This window comes from Bos taurus, chromosome 23 (genome assembly GCF_002263795.3).
Source record: "Bos taurus isolate L1 Dominette 01449 registration number 42190680 breed Hereford chromosome 23, ARS-UCD2.0, whole genome shotgun sequence".
Taxonomy (NCBI): domain Eukaryota; kingdom Metazoa; phylum Chordata; class Mammalia; order Artiodactyla; family Bovidae; genus Bos; species Bos taurus.
The window spans coordinates 10,081,260-10,109,133 of NC_037350.1; positions in this window are offsets into that span (position 1 = coordinate 10,081,260).

Genomic DNA, 27,874 nt, shown 5'->3' on the forward strand with positions numbered 1-27,874 from the left:
CCAATGTTAACTAAAGAAGAAAGAAGATAGCGCTAAGTTGTGTCTGACTTTTGTGATCCCGTGAACTGTAGCCCGCCAGACTCCTCTGTTCATGGGATTCTCCAGGCAAGAATACTAGAGTGGGTTGCCATTTCCTTGTCCAGGGGAACTTTCCAACCCAGGAACTGAACCCAAGTCTCCTGTATTGCAGGCAGATGCTTTACCGATTGAGCTATACAGGAATCCAAGTGGCTGATTTAAGTTACAAGCAAGATAATCACTGGAGAAGGCAATGGCACCCCACTCCAGTACTCTTGCCTGGAAAATCCCACGGACGGAGGAGCCTGGTAGGCCGCAGTCCATGGGGCTGCTAAGAGTCAGACACAACTGAGCAACTTCACTTTCACTTTTTCCTTACATGCATTGGAGAAGGAAATGGCAACCCACTCCAGTGTTCTTGCCTGGAGAATCCCAGGGACGGGGGAGCCTGGTGGGTTGCCGTCTATGGGGTCGCACAGAGTCGGACACAACTGAAGCAACTTAGCAGCAGCAGCAGCAGCAAGATAATCACAGCTGAACGTGAGCAGGATGTGATGGACTCGGTCTCATACCTGCTCAGCAGCCAGGTTACTGAAGGCAACACACTCGCTATGCCTTTAATTTTTGCTTCTTTTGTTTGTTTTGCTTCATTATTGGCTAATCAGGTGTTCTGGTAAACATTTCTCATCTATATTATTAGTTGGCATTTCCCTCAACCATTTGTTCAAATCTCAGAGAGCTACATAAGTATTATGTATTATCGTGCTACATAAGGCCACGTAAGATTCATTATAATAATTTTGTGTGGGATTAATACTGATATTTTTCTATTGCTACTTTTCTCCCCAGTTTTCATAAAATATATATTTATTTGACTGCTTTGGGTCTATGGAGGGGGTACATGGGCTTGTAGTTGCAACACATGGGCTTAGTTGCCCCATGGATATAGGATCTTAATTCCCCAAACCAGGGATTGAACCAGCAACCCCTGCATTTAGAAGGTGGATTCTCAACCACTGGACCACCAGGGAAGTCCCTTAGGTTATTTTTTAATTGTGGTAAGATACATACTAAATGGTAACTGTCCATTTCCCTATGATTTTGATTATTCTAAGTACTTCATATAAGTGGAATCATATATCCATCTTTTGGGGACTGGCTTTTTTTCACTCACCATAACGTCCTCAAGGTTCTTCCATATTATACCATATTGCAGAATTCAAGTCTGAATAATATGTGTATACCACGTTTTTGTATCTGTTCATCTACTGATGGACACTTGGGTTGCTTCCTTGTTTTGGCTATTGTGAATAATACTGCTATGCTTATATGGGTACACAAATATCAGTTAGGGATCCTGTTTTCAATTATTTTGGGTATATACCCAGATGTGGAATTGCTGACTCATATGGTAATTTATTTTTTGAGAAATTACCATAATGTTTTCCACAGAGGCTATACCATTTTACATTGCCACCAACAGTGCAAAAGGGTTCCATTCTCTTCACATCCTTACCAACACTTGTTGCTTTCTGATTTTATGACAGTGGCCATCCTAATGGGTATGCAGTGGTATCTCATACTCTCTCCATGCCTAGACCAGCAGCTTGCTGTACAGCGCAGCAGAGTGGCCTACTGAGGATCTAGGCGAGTCTCCAACTGAGACAACACCTCATGAGGTTGGGTGCTGGCCTGCAGGATGTACTATATGTTTGAAATCATAAAGCAATGTATCAGCACACATTGCTTCTTCTAATTGCAGGTATGGAAACTGTGAGGTGGAGGTGGGATAGCCTTTCAATATTAAGTGAAATGACCTACCAAATAATTGCTCCTTATCTCTGTGACTTGGGACTCTGCTGACTTGGGACTAGGGATACAAGAGCTTATACTACTCAGTTCAGTTCAGTTGCTCAGTTGTGTCCGACTCTTTGCGACTCCATGGACTGCAGCACACCACGCTTCCCTGTCCATCACCAATTCCCATAGCCTACTCAAACTCATGTCCACTGAGTCGGTGATGCTATCCAACCATCTCATCCTCTGTTGTCCCCTTCTCCTCCCGCCTTCAATCTTTCCCAGCATCGGGGTCTTTTCAAATGAGTCAGTTCTTTGCATCAGGTGGCCAAATATTGGAGTTTCAGCTTCAGAATCAGTCTTTTCAATGAATATTCAGGATTGATCTCCTTTAGGATGGACTGGTTGGATCTCCTTCCTGTCCAAGGGACTCTCAAGAGTCTTCTCCAACACCTTATAATACTATAAAGGGAAAAAAACAATGTTTCCAGTGTTGGTCATTTGGGGCTTTTATGCCACAATGAGGTGGAAAAGGGGTCATTGTGTTAGCTAGGGGAACTGATCCTGAAGAATCTTGACAATCAAAGTAAATATGTTATAGCTTCAAAGTTGGGCATGAGAGAATCTTAAATCCGATCTGTCATTCTAGAGCAGGACTTATACTACCAAATCAAGTGGAAAAAGCTAATGTTAAGACCACCACACCCACACAGGACAGAATTATCAAGGGCTAGATGCCTTGAGAAGGTAAATTTGGTATGAAACCCCAAATCACTGAGTGCCTGTGTGAGGGCAAAGCAAATGTGGCATAAATTAAAGAAGGAGAAAGTCATACATGCGAATTGCATCCTCACAAGCTGTTACAAAATAAAGACATCACCTCTAGCCATATTTCTTTCATTGCTGTGTATACATTTATACATTTTAATGAATTTTTTCCTTCCTCTTCTCTATTTCCATTATTTATATTTGGAAAGTAACTGCTCGGGTGCAGGAGGGCCTAGAGGAGCTATCCCACGTTGAAGGTCAGGAAGGGCAGCGGTGAGGAGATACCTCTCGTCCAAGGTAAGGAGCAATGGCTGCACTTTGCTGCAGCAGCTGTGAAGAGATACCCCACACCCAAGGTAAGAGAAACCCAAGTAAGACGGTAGGTGCTGCAAGAGGGCATCAGAGGGCAGACACACTGAAACCATACTCACAGAAAACTAGTCAATCTAATCACACTAGGACCACAGCCTTGTCTAACTCAATGAAACTAAGCCATGCCCATAGGGCCACTTAAGACGGGTGGGTCATGGTGGAGAGATCTGACAGAATGTGGTCCAATGGAGAAGGGAATGGCAAACCACTTCAGTATTCTTGCCTTGAGAACCCCATGAACAGTATGAAAAGGCAAAATGATAGGATACTGAAAGAGAAACTCCCCAGGTCAGTAGGTGCTCAATATGCTACTGGAGATCAGTAGAGAAATAACTCCAGAAAGAATGAAGGGATGGAGCCAAAGCAAAAAGAATACCCAGCTGTGGATGTGACTGGTAATAGAAGCAAGGTCCGATGCTGTAAAGAGCAATATTGCATAGGAACCTGGAATGTCAGGTCCATGAATCAAGGCAAATTGGAAGTGGTCAAACAAGAAATGGCAAGAGTGAATGTCGACATTCTAGGAATCAGCGAACTCAAATGGACTGCAATGGGTGAATTTAACTCAGATGGCCATTATACCTACTACTGCGGGCAGGAATCCCTCAGAAGAAATGAAGTAGCCATCATGGTCAACAAAAGAGTTCGAAATGCAGTACTTGGATGCAATCTCAAAAACGACAGAATGATCTCTGTTCGTTTCCAAGGCAAACCATTCAATATCACAGTAATCCAAGTCTATGCCCCAACCAGTAACGCTGAAGAAGCTGAAGTTGAATGGTTCTATGAAGACCTACAAGACCTTTTAGAACACCCAAAAAAGATGTCCTTTTCATTATAGGGGACTGGAATGCAAAGGTAGGAAGTCAAGAAACACCTGGAGTAACAGGCAAATTTGGCCTTGGAATACGGAATGAAGCAGGGCAAAGACTAATAGAGTTTTGCCAAGAAAATGCACTGGTCATAGCAAACACCCTCTTCCAACAACACAAGAGAAGAGTTTACACATGGACATCACCAGATGGTCCACACAGAAATCAGATTGATTCTATTCTTTGCAGCCAAAGATGGAGAAGCTCTATACAGTCAGCAAAAACAAGACCAGGAGCTGACTGTGGCTCAGACCATGAACTCCTTATTGCCAAATTTAGACTTAAATTGAAGAAAGTAGGGAAAACCACTAGACCATTCAGGTATGACCTAAACCAAATCCCTTATAATTATACAGTAGAAGTGAGAAATAGACTTAAGGGCCTAGATGTGATCGATAGAGTGCCTGATGAACTATGGACTGAGGTTTGTGACATTGTACAGGAGACAGGGATCAAGACCATCCCCATGGAAAAGAAATGCAAAAAAGCAAAATGGCTGTCTGGGGAGGCCTTACAAATAGCTGTGAAAAGAAGAGAAGCAAAAAGCAAAGGAGAAAAGGAAAGATATAAACATCTGAATGCAGAGTTCCAAAGAATAGCAAGAAGAGATAAGAAAGCCTTCTTCAGCGATCAATGCAAAGAAATAGAGGAAAACAACAGAATGGGAAAGACTAGAGATCTCTTCAAGAAAATCAGAGATACCAAAGGAACATTTCATGCAAAGATGGGCTCAATAAAGGACCAAAGATGGGCTCGATAAAGGACAGAAATGGTATGGACCTAACAGAAGCAGAAGATATGAAGAAGAGGTGGCAAGAATACACAGAAGAACTGTACAAAAAAGATCTTCATGACCCAGATAATCACGATGGTATGATCACTGACCTAGAGCCAGACATCCTGGAATGTGAAGTCAAGTGGGCCTTAGAAAGCATCACTACGAACGAAGCTAGTGGAGGTGATGGAATTCCAGTTGAGCTATTCCAAATCCTGAAAGATGATGCTGTGAAAGTGCTGTACTCAATATGCCAGCAAATTTGGAAAACTCAGCAGTGGCCACAGGACTTGAAAAGCTCAGTTTTCATTCCAATCCCAAAGAAAGGCAATGCCAAAGAATGCTCAAACTACCACACAATGGCACTCATCTCACATGCTAGTAAAGTAATGCTCAAAATTCTCCAAGCCAGGCTTCAGCAATATGTGAACCGTGAACTTCCTGATGTTCAAGCTGGTTTTAGAAAAGGCAGAGGAACCAGAGATCAATTTGCCCACATCTGCTGGATCATGGAAAAAGCAAGAGAGTTCCAGAAAAACATCTATTTCTGCTTTATTGACTATGCCAAAGCCTTTGACTGTGTGGATCACAATAAACTGTGGAAAATTCTGAAAGAGATGGGAATACCAGACCACCTGATCTGCCTCTTGAGAAAGCTGTATGCAGGTCAGGAAGCAACAGTTAGAACTGGACATGCAACAACAGACTGGTTCCAAATAGGAAAAGGAGTTCGTCAAGGCTGTATATTGTCACCTTGTTTATTTAACTTATATGCAGAGTACATCATGAGAAACGCTGGACTGGAAGAAACACAAGCTGGAATCAAGATTGCCGGGAGAAATATCAATAACCTCAGATATGCAGATGACACCACCCTTATGGCAGAAAGTGAAGAGGAACTCAAAAGCCTCTTGATGAAAGTGAAAGTGGAGAGTGAAAAAGTTGGCTTAAAGCTCAACATTCAGAAAACGAAGATCATGGCATCCGGTCCCATCACTTCATGGGAAATAGATGGGGAAACAATGGAAACAGTGTCAGACTTTATTTTTCTGGGCTCCAAAATCACTGCAGATGGTGACTGCAGCCATGAAATTAAAAGACGCTTACTCCTTGGAAGAAAAGTTATGAGCAACCTAGACAGCATATTAAAAAGCAGAGACATTACTTTGCCAACATAGGTCCATCTAGTCAAAGCTCTGGTTTTTCCAGTAGTCATGTATGGATGTGAGAGTTGGACTATAAAGCGCTGAAGAATTGATGCTTTTGAACTGTGGTGTTGGAGAAGACTCTTGAGAGTCCCTTGGACTGCAAGGAGATCCAACCAGTCCATTCTGAAGGAGATCAGCCCTGGGATTTCTTTGGAAGGAATGATGCTAAAGCTAAAACTCCAGTACTTTGGCCACCTCATGCGAAGAGTTGACTCATTGGAAAAGACTCTCATGCTGGGAGGGATTGGGGGCAAGAGGAGAAGGGGACAACAGAGGATGAGATGGCTGGATGGCATCACTGATTCAATGGACGTGAGTCTGGGTGAACTCCGGGAGTTGGTGATGGACAGGGAGGCCTGGTGTGCTGCGATTCATGGGGTTGCAAAGAGTCGGACACGACTGAGCAACTGATCTGATCTGATTTGATCTGATACAATTTTTAAAAACCCGGTTTATTGAGGTATAATTTACTATACTGAAATTTATCCTTTTAAGATGTGCAGTTCAACGAATTTTGACAGGAGTATAGTCATATAACCACCACCACAATTAAGACATAAAATATTCCTTTTACCTCCAAAATTCCCTCATGCCCCTTAGAAGTCAATTTGCTCCCCTAACTCCGAGTCTTTGGCAAACACTGATCTGAATTTTGACCCTATGGCTTTTTCCTTTTACAGAATGTCTTTAATACGGACTTGGACGCTACATACCTCTTTGTGTCTGGCATCTTTCACTTGACATAGTCTTTTGAAATGTATGAACTGCTTAAAGAAATAAAAATGCCATCATACTATGAGTGAAAAACAAGACCCAAATTGGAACACAGAGAGATAAGAAGCTGAAAAGCCCTGAAAGAGGGCTTAAAAGGATATGGGGGATAGGACAAGATGATCTAATGTAATTTAATCAGTCACAGAAGAAGAGACTGGAGAGAAGCAATGTTTGGAAAAGCAATTAATGAGAGTTTTTCAGACTTGAATCCTCTGATACAGAATGTAGAATGTATACCAAGCAAGATAAATAAAAAAGAACCACATCTAAGGACAATATAGTAAAACTCAGAACATCAAAGACAAGGAGTAGGCTTCAAAAGCAACTCAAGAGAACAGGCAGATGACTTACAAAGGAACAACAAAATGACTAATAGCGGACTTTTCAACAGCAACAGTGAATTTAGACTATTGGCACAGTGCCCAAAGTGCCAAGAGAAAAACAGCTCTCAGCCTGACCTGATAACCAGAAAATTATCTTTCAAGAAAAACCATGAACTACAGATATTTTCAGATGAACAAATACCAACTAGCCTTCTCTGAAGGAATTTCTAAAGTACATAATTACAGCAGAGGGAAAAAGATCCCAATGAGAAGATGCAAGAAAGAGTGGAAGGCATTGAAAAAAAAAAAAGATGTAGGCAAATCTGAGCAAACATTTTGTACAGTGATAATGAAAATATCTAGTATGTAGGGTTAATAAAAGGTCAAGGCTTGTGGTAAAGAGGGGTTGGTGAGAGCAACTTCTCTCTTCTTTAAGATATCTTTCAAAAACTGTAAGATATATGGAGGATTTAAAACCTGTAAACTCCATTTTCAGGAAAGCTGAGTGACAGATTTCTGTACTCAGTCAGATAAGTCAAAAATGCCTAAGTGCTGCCAGAGGCATCACAGAAGCCGCACGGGGATCAAGTAGATACCAAGGGGATTAAGTGAACAGAAAGAGGCCAGAGGTGACAGATCTCAGAAAATATTAGTAAAACTACATTTCCTGTGGGTAAAGGGCTTATCCTGAAGTGAGCAACCTACATCCTTTACACACCACAAGAGATGAGCACGCTGGAAACCACCAGGCAGAAGGCAACTGGTCAGAAGCTTGTGTGGATAGAAGTACAGAGAAGATAAAGGGAGAAAAGAGGAATGACCTAGAGGTGGCAGATCTCAGAAAATGCCCACACAATACACTCACAGAACAAATCTCTTACAAACTGCTGGGCCAGAAAAATCCAACTCATTTATTGAATAAAGAGCCATAAAAAAACGGTCTGGCACATTATTATTACAAAGATACTATAAGAAGAAAGGTGGAAAGAAAGAGCAAAAATTAAAAGAGGAAGAACCAGACAAGAAACAGATTTTTAAAATCTAACCGAAAGTTAACTATAAACAACAACAACAAAAAAACAATCAATTACTTCAATTAAGAAAGTCTTCATAGCAGAAATGCAAGAAATCAAAGAAGAGATGGCACAAAAACAGGAGAAGGAATATTAAAAATAAAAAGGAAAAGCTGAAATTAATAAGTTAGAAAACAAAAAGAACCAAGACAGAAAAGGTGAGTGTGTGGCAAAACATCCTAACTTAATGAAGAAAAGATGCAAGAAAGCACAAATACACAAAAATAAGAAATAACCATGGAAACAAAAAAAAAAAGTTTAGAGAATCACTTAAAAATTACTTTGTTCGGAATTCCCTGGTAGTCCAGTGGTTAGGACTCCATGCTTTCACTGCCGAGGGCCCAGGTTCAATCCCAGGTCAGGGAACTAAGATCCCACAGTTCAGTTCAGTTCAGTCGCTCAGGGCCCAGGTTCAATCCCAGGTCAGGAACTAAGATCCCACAGTTCAGTTCAGTTCAGTCGCTCAGTCGTGTCTGATTCTTTGCGACGCCATGAATTGCAGCATACCAGGCCTCCCTGTCCATCACCAACTCCTGGAGTTTACTCAAACTCATGTCCATTGAGTCGGTGATGCCATCCAACCATCTCATCCTCTGTCATCCCCTTCTCCTCCTGCCTTCAATCTTTCCCAGTATCGGGGTCTTTTCCATTGAGTCAGTCCTTCGCATCAGGTGCCCAAAGTATTGGAGTTTCAGCTTCAGCATCAGTCCTTCCAATGAATATTCAGGACTGATTTCCTTTAGGATGGATGGTTGGATGTCCTTGCAGTCCAAGGGACTCTCAAGAGTCTTCTCCAACACCACAGTTCAAAAGCATCAACTCTTCGGCGCTCAGCTTTCTTTATAATCCAACTCTCATATCCATACATGACTACTGGAAAAACCATAGCTTTGACTAGATGGACCTTTGTTGGCAAAGTAATGTCTCTGCTTTTTAATATACTGTCTAGGTTGTTTATAACTTTTCTTCCAAGGAGCAAGCATCTTTTAGTTTCATGGCAGCTGTCATCATCTGCAGTGATTAGTGAAAGTGGCTCAGTCATGTCCAAATCTTTGCGATCCCATGGACTATACAGTCCATGGAATTCTCTAGGCCAGAATACTGGAGTGGGTAGCCTTTTCTTTCTCCAGGGGATCTTCCCAACCCAGGGATCTAACCCAGGTCTCCCACATTGCAGGCAGATTCTTTATCAGCTGAGCCACAAGGGACAAGCTGCTTGGCCAAAAAAAAAAAAAAATTATTTTTTTTGTTTAACCCTATGTAAGCAATTTTGAAAACCTATATGAAATATATCACTTGTGAGGAGTTATATAATTTATCAAAATAAATAAAATAAGAAGAAGATTAAAATATGATCGTTTTTAAAGAACACTTCTATCAAAAAAAAAAAAAAAAAATCAGTCCCAGATTTCACAAGGAAGTGTTACCAAGCCTTTAAGAAGTCTAATGCTTAATTCCAGAATGCTTTTCGAAGCTATTTCAAGGGACTGAAAATGAAAAAGACTTTCAAGTTATTTCTATAAAGTAGGTATAACATTAATATCCAAATCTGATGAGGAAGGAAATTACAGACCACTCTTACTTCTGAGTATTTATGCAAAAATACTGAGTGTTAGTTGTCAACCGCTATGAGATAAATTACCACAAATACAGCAGCTTAAAACAATGTACAGTTATTATCTCACAGTTTCCATTGCTTAGGAGCCTGAACACAGCTTAGCTGGGTCTTCAGCGTCTCACAAGGTAACAACCAAGGTGCCAGTCAGGATGCACTCTCTTCTGGGGATCACATCCTTTTTCAAGCTCACATGGTTGTTGGCAGAATTCATTCCTTTGTGGCTGTAAACTCAAAAGAGTTGACATCTTCAAAGGCAGCAGGAAAGCTCTGACTTCAGAGAAAGCCCTAAACTCTCTTTTAAAGCCTTTACCTGATCAGGTAAGGCTTATCCAAAGTAATCTCCCTTTCATCAAGTCAAAAGTCAACAGATTAGGGACTTAATTACATCAACAAAATCCCTTAGTCTTTGCCACATAACATAGTCATGGGAGTGATATACTCTATTACATTTCATATATAATATATGAAATATATGTCTACCTTCAAGAGAAAGGGATCATACAAATACTGCCTAAGTACACTAAGTAACATATAGCAAAAACAAAAAATAGGAATACATTAAAGACAACATGTTACAATCGAGTAAGATTATTTTAAAAATACAAAAATAGTTCAATATAAGGATATAATTTTCACAGATACTAAGAAAGTTTTGATAATGTTCAACAAACCATCCTTGATTTTAAAATCCTCTAAAAAATAGCGATAGATTCTTCTTTATATCCCCAAAACAAACATAATGCTTAATGAGGAAACAGCAGGAGCATTTTCATTGAAATTAGGAAAAGTCTGTCTACTACCAAGATTGTTATTAATATTATTCTAGAGATACTACCAACACAATGGGCGAAGACTGAAAAGAGTTCAGAAGTACAGAAATTGCAAAGGAGGGGGTCTATTACTCTTTGCACATGATGTGACTATACACATGGAAAATGCAAGATAATCAACCAAAAACTACTACAAATAATAAAAAAAAATCCAGTAAAGTAGAACATAAGTAATTTTCACATTTGCAAATAATAATCAGAAAATACACTGAAAGTAAAGGCCTCATTCACTACAGCAACAAAAATATAAAATACTCAGGAATAACACTAACAGAAATGTGTAAGACCTAGTAAGCATGGGGGTGGGGTGGGGTGGGTGGGGAGTGATGCACATAAGCACACAAGCCTTCAGAAAATAGACCTTATTACTGAATAAGTTCAGTTCAGTCGCTGAGTCGTGTCTGACTCTTTGAGACCCAATGGACTGCAGCACACGAGGCCTCCCCATCCATCACCACCTCCCAGAGCTTGCTCAAACTCATGTCCATCGAGTCAGTGATGCCATCCAACCACCTCATCCTCTGTCGTCCCCTTCTCCTCCTGCCCTCAGTTTTTCTCAGCATCAGGGTCTTTTCCAATGAGTCAGTTCTTTGTATCAGGTGGCCAAAGTACTGGAGCTTCAGCTTCAGCCTCAGTCCTTTCAATGAATATTCAGAACTGATTTCCTTTGGGACGGACTGGTTTGACGTCCTTGCAGTCCAAGGGACTCTCAAGGGTCTTTTCCAACACCACAGTTCAAAAGCATCAATTCTTTGGCACTCAGCTGTCCAACTTTCAAATCCATACATACATGACTACTAGAAAAGCCACAGCTTTGACTATATGGACCTTGCTGGTAAAGTAATGTCTCTACTTTTTAATATGGTGTCTAGGTTTGTCATAGCTTTTCTTCCAAGGAGCAAGTGTCTTTTAATTTCATGGCTGCAATCACCATCTGCAGTGATTTTTGGAGCCCAAGGAAACAAAGTCTGTCACTGTTTCCATTGTTTCCCCAGCTATTTGCCATGAAGTGATGGGACTGGATGCCATGATCTTAGTTTTTTGAATATTGAGTTTAAAAGACAATATCAAAAAGGTTTTGATTTTCCCTTTAAAAATATCAAATGCTTTATTTAAAATTTTTTATTTTTAATTGAAGGATAATTGCTCTACAATATTGTGTTGGTTTCTGCCATACGTCAACATGAATCAGTCACAGGTATATGCATGCCCCCTACCTCTTGAACCTCTCTCCTACTTTCCACCTCATCCCATCCCTCTAGGTTGTTACAGAGCCCCTGCTCGAGTTCCCTGAGTCATACAGCAAGTTCCCATTGACTATGTATTTTGCGTACGGCGGCGTATACGTCTCCACGTTACTTTCTCCATTTGCCCCACCTTCTCCTTCCTCCCCAGCCCCCACGCCTGTACATCTGTTCTTCACGTCTGTGTCTCCACTGCTGGCCTGCAAACAGCTTCATCAGTACTGTCTTTCTAGAGCCCATATATATGTGTTAGTATATGGTATTTGTTTTTCTCTGACTTTACTTCACTCTATATAATAGGCTCTATGTTCATCCACCTCATTAGAACTGACTCAAACATATTCCTCTTTATGGTTGGGTAATATTCCATTTTATATATGTACTACAGCTTCTTTATCCATCTGTCAATGGACATCTAGGTTGCTTCCATGTCCTAGCTACTGTAAATAGTGCTGCAGTGAACCGTGGGGTATGTGTATCTTTTTCAATTCTGGTTTCTTCAGGATATATGCCTAATAGTAGGATTTCTGGGTCATATGGTAGTTTTACTCCTAGTTTTTAAAGGAATTTCAATACTGTCTTCCATAGAGGCTGTATCAATTTGCATTCCCACCAACAATGCAAGAGGGTTCCCTTTTCTCCACACCCTCTCTTCTTTTTATGACCAATTTCATCCCCAAAGTTAATGGAAAAACAAATAAGAGTAGCCAGCAAAAGGTCATCTATATGATCATCTAAAACACAGAAAATACTTAAGGGTAATTTAATAAAAATGCATAAAACCTTTGCACTGAAATCTACAAAACATTTCTGAGTTAAATTAAAGACACACATTCATGGAAAAAATAGTCTATTAAGGATTGTAAGACTCATACATATTGTTTAAGCTATTCCCCCTAAATTGATATAGAGACTCAGTGAAATCCCAATCAAAATCTCCATAACTTTATTATGGAAATTGACAAGCTGATTCTAAAATTTATGTGGAACTGCAAAGGATATAAATACTCAAAATAACCTTAGAAAAGGAAAGTAAATTTGGAGATATTATTCTACATGCCTTCAAAGCTTATAATAAAGCAAAGAAAATCAAGACAGTGTAACACTGGCAAAAGCACAAATAGATCAATGTAATAGAGTCAAGGAATAGATCCACACATTATATGGTCAAATTATTTTTGACAAACTCATTAAATAGAGAAAGAAAAACCTTTTTTTCAAAATGGTCCTAGAGGGCCTTCTCTGGTGGTCCAGTGGTTAAGAAACCACCTTGCAATGCAGGGTACACAGGTTAGATTCCTGGTCAGGGAACTAAGATCCCACATGGCAAGAGGCAACAAAGCCTGCACACTGCAGTGAAGATCCCATGTGCTGCAACTAAGACCTAATGCAGCCAAACAAAAAATTAAATTGTTTAAATGGCACCAGAAGTATAATTTACACACAGTGAATGCACAGATTTAAAGTGCACAGTTCCGCCATTTTTAACAAACGTATATACAAACTAATACATTTCATACTCTAGTCAATTTCCAGGTTGATGGCTTTAAACATATGAAAGAATGCTCAAGCTCCCTCATAATAATAGAAATTCAAGTTAAAACTACATCAAAATATTATTTTTTCACCTATCAGAGCAGCAAAAATCTAAAAGCTTGCTAAAATGAAGCTGTGGGAAAACAGGCCTTCTCACACATGGTTTATATGAGCGTCAACTGGCAGAGTCCTTATGGAGAGCTATCCCATTTCCAAATGCATGTAGCCTTTGACGCAGGAATTGTACTTTGGGTGGTTTATCCCACAGATATACTTCCATGTGTACAAAACAGTATGTGCATAAAGCTATTCTTAGCAGAACTGCTTGCAATAAGCCTGAAACAACCCAAATTTCACCTGTATGGGCAGTTTGCTGTTTAGTTGCTAAGTCATATCCGACCCTTTGCAACCCCATGGACTGTAGCACACCAAACTCCTTTGTCCATAGGATTTCCCAGGGAAGAACACCAGAGTGGGTTGCCATTTCCTTCTCCAGGGGATCTTCCCAACCTAGGAATCAAACCCATGTCTCCTGCACTGGCAGTCGGATTCTTCACCGCTGAACCACCAGGGAAGTTCACCATGAATTTGTTACTTAGCCACAACGATTAAATTCAAAAGACCAGGTCTAAAATACTAGAAAATTATAGTATGTAATCAAAAGGCCAGGAAGTTGGAGTAAAAGAGTTCTAAGTTTTTCATACTATTCAGGAAGACTTATCTATGTACCACTCATTGCTTACCTGTACCTTCTACCTGATTTCATGGATAACTCTGGGCCACTGGCTTAATCCTGTAACACAAAGAAAATGCTTTTCTTAAAAAAAAAATTGAGATATAATTGACATATAAATTGGTTTCAGGCACACAATTGGTTCATTATCTGTATATACTGCAAAATGATCACCAAATAAGTCCAGTTAACATTCATTACCATACACAGTTTTTTTTTTCTTGTGGTGAGAACTTTAAAAAAAGTATTTATTTGGTTGAGAAGAACTGTACAAAAAAGATCTCCACGACCCAGATAATCACGATGGTGTGATCACTGACCTAGAGCCAGACATCCTGGAATGTGAAGTCAAGTGGGCCTTAGACAGCATCACTACGAACGAAGCTAGTGGAGGTGATGGAATTCCAGTTGAGCTATTCCAAATCCTGAAAGATGATGCTGTGAAAGTGCTGCACTCAATATGCCAGCAAATTTGGAAAACTCAGCAGTGGCCACAGGACTAGAAAAGCTCAGTTTTCATTCCAATCCCAAAGAAAGGCAATGCCAAAGAATGCTCAAACTACCGCACAATTGCACTCATCTCACACGCTAGTAAAGTAATGCTCAAAATTCTCCAAGCCAGGCTTCAGCAATATGTGAACCAAATGTTCAAGCTGGTTTTAGAAAAGGCAGAGGAACCAGAGATCAAATTGCCAACAGCCACTGGATCATGGAAAAAGCAAGAGAGTTCCAGAAAAACATCTATTTGTTTTATTGCCAAAGCCTTTGACTGTGTGGATCATAATAAACTGTGGAAAATTCTGAAAGAGATGGGAATACCAGACCACCCGATCTGCCTCTTGAGAAATGTGTATGCAGGTCAGGAAGCAACAGTTAGAACTGGACATGCAACAACAGACTGGTTCCAAATAGGAAAAGGAGTTCGTCAAGGCTGTATATTGTCACCTTGTTTATTTAACTTACATGCAGACTACATCATGAGAAATGCTGGACTGGAAGAAGCACAAGCTGGAATCAAGATTGCCGGGAGAAATATCAATAACCTCAGATATGCAGATGACACCACCCTATGGCAGAAAGTGAAGAGGAACTCAAAAGCCTCTTGATGAAAATGAAAGTGGAGAGTGAAAAAGTTGGCTTAAAGCTCAACATTCAGAAAACGAAGATCATGGCATCCGGTCCCATCACTTCATGGGAAATAGATGGGGAAACAATGGAAACAGTGTCAGACTTTATTTTTCTGGGCTCCAAAATCACTGCAGACAGTGACTGCAGCCATGAAATTAAAAGACGCTTACTCCTTGGAAGGAAAGTTATGACCAACCTAGATAGCATATTCAAAAGCAGAGACATTACTTTGCCAACAAAGGTTCGTCTAGTCAAGGCTATGGTTTTTCCTATGGTCATGTATGGATGTGAGAGTTGGACTGTGAAGAAGGCTGAGTGCGGAAGAATTGATGCTTTTGAGCTGTGGTGCTGGAGAAGACTCTTGAGAGTCCCTTGGACTGCAAGGAGATCCAACCAGTCCATTTGAAGGAGATCATCCCTGAGATTTCTTTGCAAGGAATGATGCTAAAGCTGAAAGTCCAGTACTTTGGCCACCTCATGCGAAGAGTTGACTCATTGGTAAAGACTCTGATGCTGGGAGGGATTGGGGGCAGGAGGAGAAGGGGACGACAGAGGATGAGATGTCTGGATGGCATCACTGACTCGATGGACGTGAGTCTGGGTGAACTCCAGGAGTTGGTAATGGACAGGGAGGCCTGGTGTGCTGCGATTCATGGGGTTGCAAAGAGTCGGACACGACTGAGCGACTGAACTGAACTGAACTGGGTCTTAGTTGCAGCATGCAGGATCTTTAGTTGCAGCATTCAACTCTTAGGACTCTTAGTCACGGCATATGGGAGGGATCCAGTTCCCTGAGCAGAAATTGAACCTGGGGCCTCTGCATTGGGAATGTGGAGTCTTAGGCACAGGACCACCAAGGAAGTCCCATGGTGAGAACTTTTAGGTTCTCTTTAGCATACAATACAGTATTATTAACTATAGTCCACATGCTAGACATTATAGTCCTAGGACTTATTTGTAGCTGGAAGTTTGTACCTTTTGACTCCCTTAACTCATTTTGCCTACCCTAAACCCCATCTCTGGCAACCGTCAATCTACTCTCTGTCTCTATGAGTTTGTTTGAGATTACAAATATAATTGATATCATATAACACTTGTCTTGGAGAAGGCAATGGCAACCCACTCCAGTACTCTTGCCTGGGAAATCCCATGGACGGAGGAGCCTGGGATTCAGGGTTACAGTCCATGGGGTCTCGAAGAGTCGGATGTGACTGAGCAACTTCACTTTCACTTTTCACTTTCATGCACTGGGGAAGGACATGGCAACACACTCCAGTATTCTTGCCTGGAGAATCCCAGGGACAGGAGCCTGGTGGGCTGCCGTCTATGGGGTCGCACAGAGTCAGACACGACTGACGTGACTTAGCAGCAGCAACACTTGTCTGTCTGGCTTACTTCACTTAGTATAATGCCTTCAAAGTTCATCCATGTAGTCACAAATGGCAGGATTTCCTTCTTTTTTATAGCTGAATAATATTCAAATTTATACAGTTGACTTATACAACACATCTTTATCCATTCATCCATCAGCAGACACTTAGATGTTTCCATCTCTTGGCTACTGCAAATAATTCTGCAATGAACACAGGGATGCAAATATCTTTTCAAGTGTTTTCATTTCCTTTGGATAAATACCCAGAGGTGGAACTGCTGGATCATTTTGTAGTTCTAGTTTTGATTTTTTTGACAAACCTTCATGCTGTTTTCCATAGTGGCTGTACCAGTTTACATTCCCACTGCCAGGAAGATCCCCTTTTCTCCATATCCCCACCAATACCTGTTACTTCTTGATTTTTTAATAATAACCATTCTAAAATGTGTGACGTGATATCTCATTGTGCTTTTGATTTGCAGTCCCCTGACAGTGATGTTGAGTAGCTTCTCATGTACCTGTTGGCTATTTTTTATGTCTTCTTTGGGAAAATGTTCATTCAGATCCTCTGCCCATTTAAAAACTGGATTGTTTTGTCCTTTGCTATTGAGTTCTTTATATATTTTGGATATTAACCCCTTGTCAGATCTATGCTTTGCAAATATTTTCTCCCATTAGATGGTCTGCCTTTTCATTTTGTTGATGGTTTCCTTTGTTGTGCAGGAGTTTTTTTTAGTTTGACATATATATCAAACTTACTTTTACTTTTGGTGTCAAATCTAAAAAATAATTGCCGAGACAGACGTCAAAGAACTTACTGCCTATGTTTTCTTCTAGGAGTCTCAAGTCTTTAATCCATTCTGAGTTAATTTTTGTGTATGGTGTATTGTGGTCTAGCTTCATTCTCTTGCACGTGGATGTCCAGTTTTCCCCAAATCAGAAGCAACTCAGATGTCCTTCAATGGGTAAATGGTTAAACAAACCGTGGTATACTCATATCATGAAATATTGGTAGTTAAGAATTGATGCTTTTGAATTGTGGTGCTGGAAAAGACTCTTGAGAGTCCCTTGGACTGCAGGGAGAGCAAACTAGTCAATCCTAAAGGAAATCAACCCTGAATATTCATTGGAAGGACTGATGCTGATGGCCACCTGATGGGGAGAGCCAACTCATTGGAAAAGACCCTGATGCTGGGAAAGGCTGAAGGCAAAAGAAGGGGGAGGCAGAGGATGAGATGGTTGGATAGTATCACCAATTCAGTGGAGACGAATTTGGCTAAGCTCTGGGAGTCTGGAGGATAGGGAAGCCTGGCATGCTGCAGTCCATGGGGTTGCAAAGAGTCGAACTTGACTTAGCGACTGAACAACAATAAGAAGACTAGCAGCCTAGCAGTCACTGAAAGGGCTAACACAGGCGTGGAGCTTCTCAAAGGCTCCCTCCCCAAACAACTGTCACCATTTGACCTGCCTGGCAGTTCCCTGTAAACCACCACTGGTAGGACCTGTGTTTATTTCAACTGACTCAGAGCTCATTCACTGTGAATACCCTTTTCCCTGGAGCATTTACTGAAAATAACCAGTGGCAACTGTGTAACATCATAGGTGCTTTAGGTGATAGCAACTGGGGAGGGGAAAGAAGAAGCTGACCAAAACTTTCAAAGGAGAAACTTTGGAGTAAGATATCTACAGGAATATTTGAAAAGTTTCAACATATTCTTGGATATCTAGAAGGCCACTTGTATGCGCAGGGCTGTGTGCACGCCTAGGAAAGGCCTGAGACGACCCTAATCTCACTCACTGCTGAGAGACCTTGAGGCTCTGCACAAGCAGGAAGTAAAGACTAGGGCACAGCTGTCAACAGTGTGCTGCATTCTTGAAGCTATACCATAATACCACACACACACCCCCCCATACCCTAACATCACACACACACACCCCTGTACCCTAACATCACACACACACACCCCCATACCCTAACATCACACACACACCCATACCCTAATATCACACACACGCACACCCTATACCCTAATATCACACACACACACACCCTATACCATAATATCACACACACACACACCCTATACCATAATATCACACACACACACACACACACATACACACACCCTATACCCTAACATCACACACACACACACACAGGCAAAGGCCAGGAGACTTATCAATTCAAAGCACGTACGGGAATAGCTGACCATTCATTACCTGATCACTAAACTAACCAAGCAGAGACTGTAAGTGGCCAAGCATGACAAAGAATACAGACTTACAGAATTAGTTCAGGAAAGTCACTAAAACAAATAGCAGCAGCAAGCAGCAGCACCAATAAACCCTGGGAAGAGCGGGGAATGTGATGTCCAGAGTGCCACACTGTATTATTGAAATGCCTAGTTTTCAAAAAACACATGAGACATGCAAAGAAATGGGAAAATATGACATACACAAGGTGGTGTGGGGAGCGGTGGGGGGAAGCAATTAATAGAAACTGTCTGGCAGAAAGCCTAGATGGATAGATCCCACTAGACAAAGAATTTAAATCAGCTTTTATAAATTTGTTTAAAGAACTAAAGGAAATCATGTCTAAAGAACTAAAGGAAAATGTAAGAATGTCTCACCAAATAAAGCCTAAAAAAAGAACCAACATGAATATAAATCCCAACATAAAAAGAGAACTTCAGAGGAATTCTCTGGTGGTCCGTTGGTTAGGACTCAGCACTCTCATTGCTGTGGTCTGGGCTCAATCCCTAGTCGGGAACTGGGATTCCACAGGCCATGTGGTGTGGCTAAAAAAGAAAAAGAACTTAGTTCAACAACTGAAAATGAAAATTTTTACTAAAGGAGCACGACTGTAGGTTCAAGCTGGCAGAACAAAGAATCAGAAAACTTGAAGAGATGTCAATTGAGATTCTTCAGTCTAAGGAAAAGAAAGAGAAAAAAAAAGGAATAAAGAAAAATGAACAGAGCTTCAGACACCTGTGAAACACCATGAAGTGTACCAACGTGTGCACAACGGAGGTCCCAAAAGGAAAGAAAAAAACAACAACAACAACAACAAAATTGGGGGTAAATAATGGCACCCCACCCCAGTACTCTTGCCTGGAAAATCCCATGAACGGAGGAGCCTGGTAGGCTGCAGTCCATGGGGTCGCACAGAGTTGGACACGACTGAAGCGACTTAGCATAGCATAGCATAGCAATGTCCCAAAATGTCCCAAAATGCATGAAACTCCAGAAGCTCAACACATCCTAAGTAAGATAAACCCAAACAGATCCATATCTAGATACATCACACTCAAACTGTCATAAACCAAGGACAAAGAGAGACTTGAAAGCAGCAAGACTGATATCATTAATCACATATAAGGAATCCTCACGAAGATTAACAGCTGAATCCTCATCAATCAGTGTCAGGATTCTGGTTGTGATATTTCCTATACTTTTGCAAGATGCTACTATCGGAGGAAACTGGATAAAATGTACATGGAATCTCTCTATTATTTCTTATAAGTGCTTGTGAATCTACAGTTATTGCAAAATTAAAAATTTAACACACACACTTAAAACACTTGGATCCAAGATAAAATCATAATAGAAGCATAAAGATATTTAGAATTGAGCAATAATAAAAATACTGTATATCAAGACTTGAGAAACAAACAACAGTGGTAATTCAAGCTAAACTTATCATTTTGATGCTTATATTAGAAACGAAAAAAGTCTGAAAATTAAAAAAAAAACAGGCACCTAACTTGTTAGAAAAATAACAGAATAAAATGAAAGGAAGCAGATTAAAATGATTAGAGCAACAATCAGAAAAAATAAACTAGAGATGATCAAAAAGGCCAGGAGCTAGCAATCTGGGGGGAGAAAACTAATGAAATTGATGGAGACTTGCGGTAAAAAGGATAAGAAAGGAGAGAATAAAAAATACTCATAATGCAAAGGGGAACATAACTATAGGCGCAGCAGAGATTTAAAAGAAAACATTTTGCAAAACTTAGATGAACAAAATTTTAGAAAAATATTCCAACTTTCCAAGAAACAGTTCATTTCATATACAAACTCTTCCAGAAGACTGAAAAAGAGGAAATATTTCCAACTCATTCTATGAGATTAATAAAACTTAATTCTCCAAACTATCAAATTATAGTCAATCTCACTTGTGACCGTAGATGCATATACATTAATTAAAACGTTAGCAAACCAAATCAGTGATGTATAAAAGAGATAATAAATCATGACAAAGCCAGGTAAATTCCAGAGATACAAGAATCGTTTAATATTAGAGAACGAATTCTTCACATTAAGAGTAAAGGAGAAAACCAATTATCATGTTAATAGATGCAGAAGAAGTATTTGATAAAATTCAACACTCATCATGATAAAACAACTTTTAGCAAAGTGAGAATAGAAATGATCTTCCTGAGTCTGTTAAAGAGTATCTCACATAACACTGAAAGCACACATCATTCTTAGTAGGGAAATGTCAGAAGCATTTCTATAAAACTGGAGTAACAAGGCAGGGGTGTCTACGGCCTCTAACATCGTGCTGAAGGTCAGTAAGACAGAGAGGGGTGTGGGGGCTGGGGGGAGAAAGGGAAGGAAGGGAAGAAGGGATGAAAGAGAAAGGGGGAGGAAGGTAGGTCAGACCTAATGTTTGAAAAGGGAAGATCAAAACTATCACCTATAATTATCTACAGAGAAAACCCTTAAGAACCAACCATATTATTAGAAATAATAAGAAAGTTTAGCAAGGTGGCTAAATACAAGATGGACAGGCAACAATAAACTGTACTTGCAACACCAGTAACTTAACGGGAAAAAAATTAAGATATTATTTATATATAAGCACTGATGGCAATGACATTCTAGCTTGCTTCTCCAGTCTCCTTTCAATTCCGAAAGCCCTTGCTTCAACCCTGCCAATAAATGCTATTTTATTCTCTGAGACAGCTAGAATTGGGTTTTATTGCTTGCAAGCACACATCTTGCACTTACATTAATATTTTTTTTTTCTTACATTAATATTTTAATGGTTATTTGGAGTAAAAAAAATGTGTGTTGGGGTCCTCAAGACCACCTCCAAATTCCATGATTCCTTAGGAGGAATCAGGATTCAACATGCAGCTGTATGTGTGGTTATGATTTCTTACAGAGAAAAGATACAGAACAAAATCAGTAAAATCAGCAAAGAAAAAAGGCACAGGGGGCGTAGTCTGGAGGAAACCAAGACCAAGCTTCCAAGAGATCTCTCTCATAGAGGATGCACTTAATTCCCTCAACAATGAGTTGTAACAACACTTGCCAAAAGTTGTTTACCAGGGAAGCTCATTAGAGACTGAACAGAGATTTAATGGGGGTTGGTTACAAAGATTCCCTCTGCCTGGTGACATGTACTCCAGAAGGAAAGCAGACGGCTACGGTAAACCATACTGTCTGCACAAACAGTTCAGGCACAGTGAACCACTCTCATCAGTGAGGGTGGTGAGAACCTTCCTGAAATCCTGGAAGCTCCCAGATGCCATCCATGTAAGCAGGCATTTCAAAGGAGAGCAGTCAGGTCTGCTATGTTAATCCTGGGTTGGCCAAAAAGGTCGTTTGGGTTTTCGTGTAACAGCTTATAGAAGAACCCGAACAAACTTTCTGGCCAACCCAATAACTTTTCTGCATAACACATACTCTTTCTGACATATTGAATTGGAAAGCTAATTTATTATAGCCACTCTTCAATCCATCCACTTACTTTTGAAGTAATATCATTTAAATATATTTCATATTAACTTTTATGAGCTTACAAGTTTTTTAAAAGTCAAATAATACTAAGGCTTTAACAATAAAACCAGGGCTTCCCTGGTGGTACCGTGGATAAGAATCCACCTGCCAATGCAGGGGACACCGGTTTGATCCCAGTCCAGGAAGACTCTCCACGCCGTGGAGCAACTAAAGCCCATGCCTCACAACTACTCTAGGGCCCACGCTCTAGAGCCCTCGAGCCACAACCATTGAGCCCACGTGCCACAACTACTGAAGGCGGTGTGCCCAGAGCCTGCGCGCCACGAGAAGGGAAGCCCCCGCTTGCCACAGCTAGAGCAAGTCCATGTGCAGCAATAAAGCAATCAAAAATAAGTAAATTAGTTAAAAATAAAATAAAACTGCTTCAGCCCAACTCTTTCTCTCCCAATCCACAACCAACAATTGCAAACTCTTTAGTAGTTTCTTCCAGTATTTAACTTCCATTTCTAAAAACACACATTTACTATCAGTTCTTGAGTTTTCAACTTTATAGTTATACTTCAACTACAGATAATGAGGATTTAACTTATATCTCTGACCACTCACCTCAGTCTCAAAAAAGTCTTATCATAATTTTTAGTTAAATCTCTATTGTTTTTCATTATTCAGTTCAGTTCAGTTCAGTCGCTCAGTCGTGTCCGATTCTTTGCGACCCCATGAATCACAGCACGCCAGGCCTCCCTGTCCATCACCAACTCCCGGAGTTCACTCAGACTCAGGTCCATTGAGTCGGTGATGCCATCCAGCCATCTCATCCTCTGTCGTCCCCTTCTGCTCCTGCCTTCAATCTTTCCCAGCATCAGAGTCTTTTCCAATGAGTCAACTCTTCACATGAGGTGGCCACTCATTATTATGATTATATAAATGCTTGCAAATGAGCCATATAGGCCCAATTGAAATTATATCTTTCTCACATGGGTTGTCTTTCCTAGAATTAATAATTGCCTATTTTGAAATTTTAATTTTCTTTATTATTGTGGTTGTTTAGTTGCTAAGTCTTGTCCAACTCTTTTGCAATCCCATGGACTGTAGCCCACCAGGCTCCTGTCCATGGGATTTCCCATCTAAGAATACTGGAGTGGGTTGCCATTTCTCTAAACTCTTTCTTAGTACTGAAAGCCTCCTCTTATATGGTCAAATATATCTGGTAAATTATCCATCCCAATCATTTCTGGAGTTCTCCAACTGTAATGGTTGCACTGTAAGCCTGCCTAACAACTTTCCTTTCATCATAATTGGGGATCCCATATCATGGGTGGCTTCCCAGGTGGTAAAGAACCTGCCTACCAATGCAGGAGACTTAAGAGAGATGGGTTCAATCCCTGAGTCAGGAAGAGCCCCTGGAGAAGGAAATGGCAACCCACTCCAGTTTTCTTGCCTGGAGAATCCCATGGACTGAGGAGCCTGGCAAGCTACAGTCCACAGGGTCACACAGAGTTGGACACGACTGATGTGACTTAGTACACAGCATACACATTTCATGGATACCATGATTTTTGCTTTTCTTGATTTTTCTTCCCCTCCATCATGTTTATGGAAAATGTCATCCAGTTGCTTCCTGAGAAAGAATAGATAAATGAGACCTTACAAGTCTGAAAATGTCTTTATACTATTCCCACACTTGATAGATATTTTGGCAAGGTATAGACGTCTATACAGGAAAACAATGTTCTTTCAGCATTTGAAGGGGTTATCCTGATGCCCTCTACCCTGGTATCCTTAGACTCATAATCTTTTCTAGGTGACCTGCTTTTTCTCTCTGGAAGTTTTTAGGATCCTCCCTTTTTCTATCACTAGTGTTGCTAAGATCTTTTTGCATCCTTGTACTAGGTACTGGGGGAAGTTGTTCACTCTGGAGACTCAAGACCTTCATTTCTGGGAAAATCAATCATTTCCTTTCTAGAATTACTATAAATGGGATGTTATGTGTGCTGAATTCATCCTCAAATTCTCTTTTCTCTTCTCTTTACTTTCCTATTTTCCCTCTACTCTCTGAGACTTCAACTTCACCTTCCAAATTTTCCATTGTATCTTTGAAAATCTTTCATATTTTAAATTTTCAAGGTTTTTTTTTTTTTTTTGGACAGCATCTTTTCAGTCTCCCTTCTTCCCTCCCCCACTTCCTTTCTAAATATTATCATGTTCCCATTTCATGGTTGTTACTCCTTGAGGTTGAGATTTTTGTTTAAGACTTGATTTTCTGTTTCCCCTCTGTTCCTTTGTTTTGGGTAATGATGCTATGAGATTTTCCTCATGTAACTGTTGTTTATTGACTGTCTACTCAACTTTGAGTGAAGTAATAAAAAGTTGTTTAAAATCGTGTGTTGGGGGAAGAGAGGAAATATTTTGGTATCTGGTAGGCTTCAGTACAAGGCAAAAGGTGGCAAGTTTTGTTTTGTTTTTTTTAATTGGAACTGTTCCTCCATAAAGTACAGAAATGGTATGGACCTAACAGAAGCAGAAGATATTTAAGAAGAGGTGGCAAGAATACACAGAAAAACTGTACAAAAAAGATCTTCATGACCCAGATAATCACGATGGTGTGATCACTGACCTAGAGCCAGACATCCTGGAATGTGAAGTCAAGTGGGCCTTAGACAGCATCACTACAAACAAAGCTAGTGGAGGTGATGGAATCCCAGTCGAGCTATTTCAAATCCTGAAAGATGATGCTGTGAAAGTGCTGCACTCAATATGCCAGCAAATTTGGAAAACTCAGCAGTGGCCACAGGACTTGAAAAGGTCAGCTTTCATTCCAATCCCAAAGAAAGGCAATGCCAAAGAATGCTCAAACTACCACACAATTGCACTCATCTCACACGCTAGTAAAGTAATGCTCAAAATTCTCCAAGCCAGGCTTCAGCAATACGTGAACCATGAACTTTCAGATGTTCAAGCTGGTTTTAGAAAAGGCAGAGGAACCAGAAATAAAATTGCCAACATCCACTGGATCATCAAAAAAGCAAGAGAGTTCTGGAAAAACATCTATTTCTGCTTTATTGACTATGCCAAAGCCTTTGACTGTGTGGATCACAATAAACTGTGGAAAACCCTGAAAGAGATGGGAATGCCAGACCAACTGACCTGCTTCTTAAGAAACCTATATGCAGGTCAGGAAGCAACAGTTGGAACTGGACATGGAACAACAGACTAGTTCCAAATAGGAAAAGGAGTACATCAAGGCTGTATATTGTCACCCTGCTTATTTAACTTACATGCAGAGTACATCATGAGAAATGCTGGGCTGGAAGAAATATCAATAACCTCAGATATGCAGATGACACCACCCTTATGGCAGAAAGTGAAGAGGAACTCAAAAGCCTCTTGATGAAAGTGAAAGTGGAGAGTGAAAAAGTTGGCTTAAAGCTCAACATTCAGAAAACGGCGTCGCAAAGAGTCGGACACGACTGAGCGACTGAACTGAACTGAACTAAACTGTTTCTCCATCAGATCAGATCAGATCAGTCGCTCAGTCGTCTCCGACTCTTTGCGACCCCATGAATCGCAGCACGCCAGGCCTCCCTGTCCATCACCAACCCCCGGAGTTCACTCAGACTCACGTCCATCGAGTCAGTGATGCCATCCAGCCATCTTATCCTCTGTCGTCCCCTTCTCCTCCTGCCCTCAATCCCTCCCAGCATCAGAGTCTTTTCCAATGAGTCAACACTTCGCATGAGGTGGCCAAAGTACTGGAGTTTCAGCTTTAGCATCATTCCTTCCAAAGAAATCCCAGGGCTGATCTCCTTTAGAATGGACTGGTTGGATCTCCTTGCAGTCCAAGGGACTCTCAAGAGTCTTCTCCAACACCACAGTTTAAAAGCATCAATTCTTCGGTGCTCAGCCTTCTTCACAGTCCAACTCTCACATCCATACATGACCATAGGAAAAACCATAGCCTTGACTAGATGAACCTTTGTTGGCAAAGTAATGTCTCTGCTTTTGAATATGCTATCTAGGTTGGTCATAACTCTCCTTCCAAGGAGTAAGCGTCTTTTAATTTCATGGCTGCAGTCACCATCTGCAGTGATTTTGGAGCCCAGAAAAATAAAGTCTGACACTGTTTCCACTGTTTCCCCATCTATTTCCCATGAAGTGATGGGACCGGATGCCATGATCTTTGTTTTCTGAATGTTGAGCTTTAAGCCAACTTTTTCACTCTCCTCTTTCACTTTCATCAAGAGGCTTTTGAGTTCCTCTTCACTTTCTGCCATAAGGGTGGTGTCATCTGCATATCTGAGGTTATTGATATTTCTCCTGGCAATCTTGATTCCAGCTTGTGTTTCTTCCAGTCCAGCATCTCTCATGATGTACTCTGCATATAAGTTAAATAAACAGGGTGACAATATACAGCCTTGACGAACTCCTTTTCCTATTTGGAACCAGTCTGTTGTTCCATGTCCAGTTCTAACTGTTGCTTCCTGACCTGCACACACATTTCTCAAGAGGCAGATCAGGTGGTCTGGTATTCCCATCTCTTTCAGAGTTTTCCACAGTTTATTATGATCCACACAGTCAAAGGCTTTGGCATAGTCAATAAAGCAGAAATAGATGTTTTTCTGGAACTCTCTTGCTTTTTCCATGATCCAGCGGCTGTTGGCCATTTGATCTCTGGTTCCTCTGCCTTTTCTAAAACCAGCTTGAACATCAGGAAGTTCACGGTTCACATATTGCTGAAGCCTGGCTTGGAGAATTTTGAGCATTACTTTACTAGCGTGTGAGATGAGTGCCATTGTGTGGTAGTTTGAGCATTCTTTGGCATTGCCTTTCTTTGGGATTGGAATGAAAACTGAGCTTTTCAAGTCCTGTGGCCACTGCTGAGTTTTCCAAATTTGCTGGCATATTGAGTGCAGCACTTTCACAGCATCATCTTTCAGGATTTGGAATAGCTCAACTGGAATTCCATCACCTCCACTAGCTTCGTTCGTAGTGATGCTGTCTAAGGCCCACTTGACTTCACATTCCAGGATGTCTGGCTCTAGGTCAGTGATCACACCATCGTGATTATCTGGGTCATGAAGATCTTTTTTGTACAGTTCTTCTGTGTATTCTTGCCATCTCTTCTTAATATCTTCTGCTTCTGTTAGGTCCATACCATTTCTGTCCTTTATCGAGCCCATCTTTGCATGAAATGTTCCTTTGGTATCTCTGATTTTCTTGAAGAGATCCCTAGTCTTTCCCATTCTGTTGTTTTCCTCTATTTCTTTGCATTGATCACTGAGGAAGGCTTTCTTATCTCTTTTTGCTATTCTTTGGAACTCTGCATTCAGATGTTTATATCTTTCCTTTTCTCCTTTGCTTTTCACTTCTCTTCTTTTCACAGCTATTTGTAAGGCCTCCCCAGACAGCCATTTTGCTTTTTTGCATTTCTTTTCTATGGGAATGGTCTTGATCCCTGTCTCCTGTACATTGTCACGAACCTCAGTCCATAGTTCATCAGGCACTCTATCGATCACATCTAGGCTCTTAAATCTATTTCTCACTTCCACTGTATAATCATCAGGGATTTGATTTAGGTCATACCTGAATGGTCTAGTGGTTTTCCCTACTTTCTTCAATTTAAGTCTAAATTTGGCAATAAGGAGTTCATGGTCTGAGCCACAGTCAGCTCCTGGTCTTGTTTTTGCT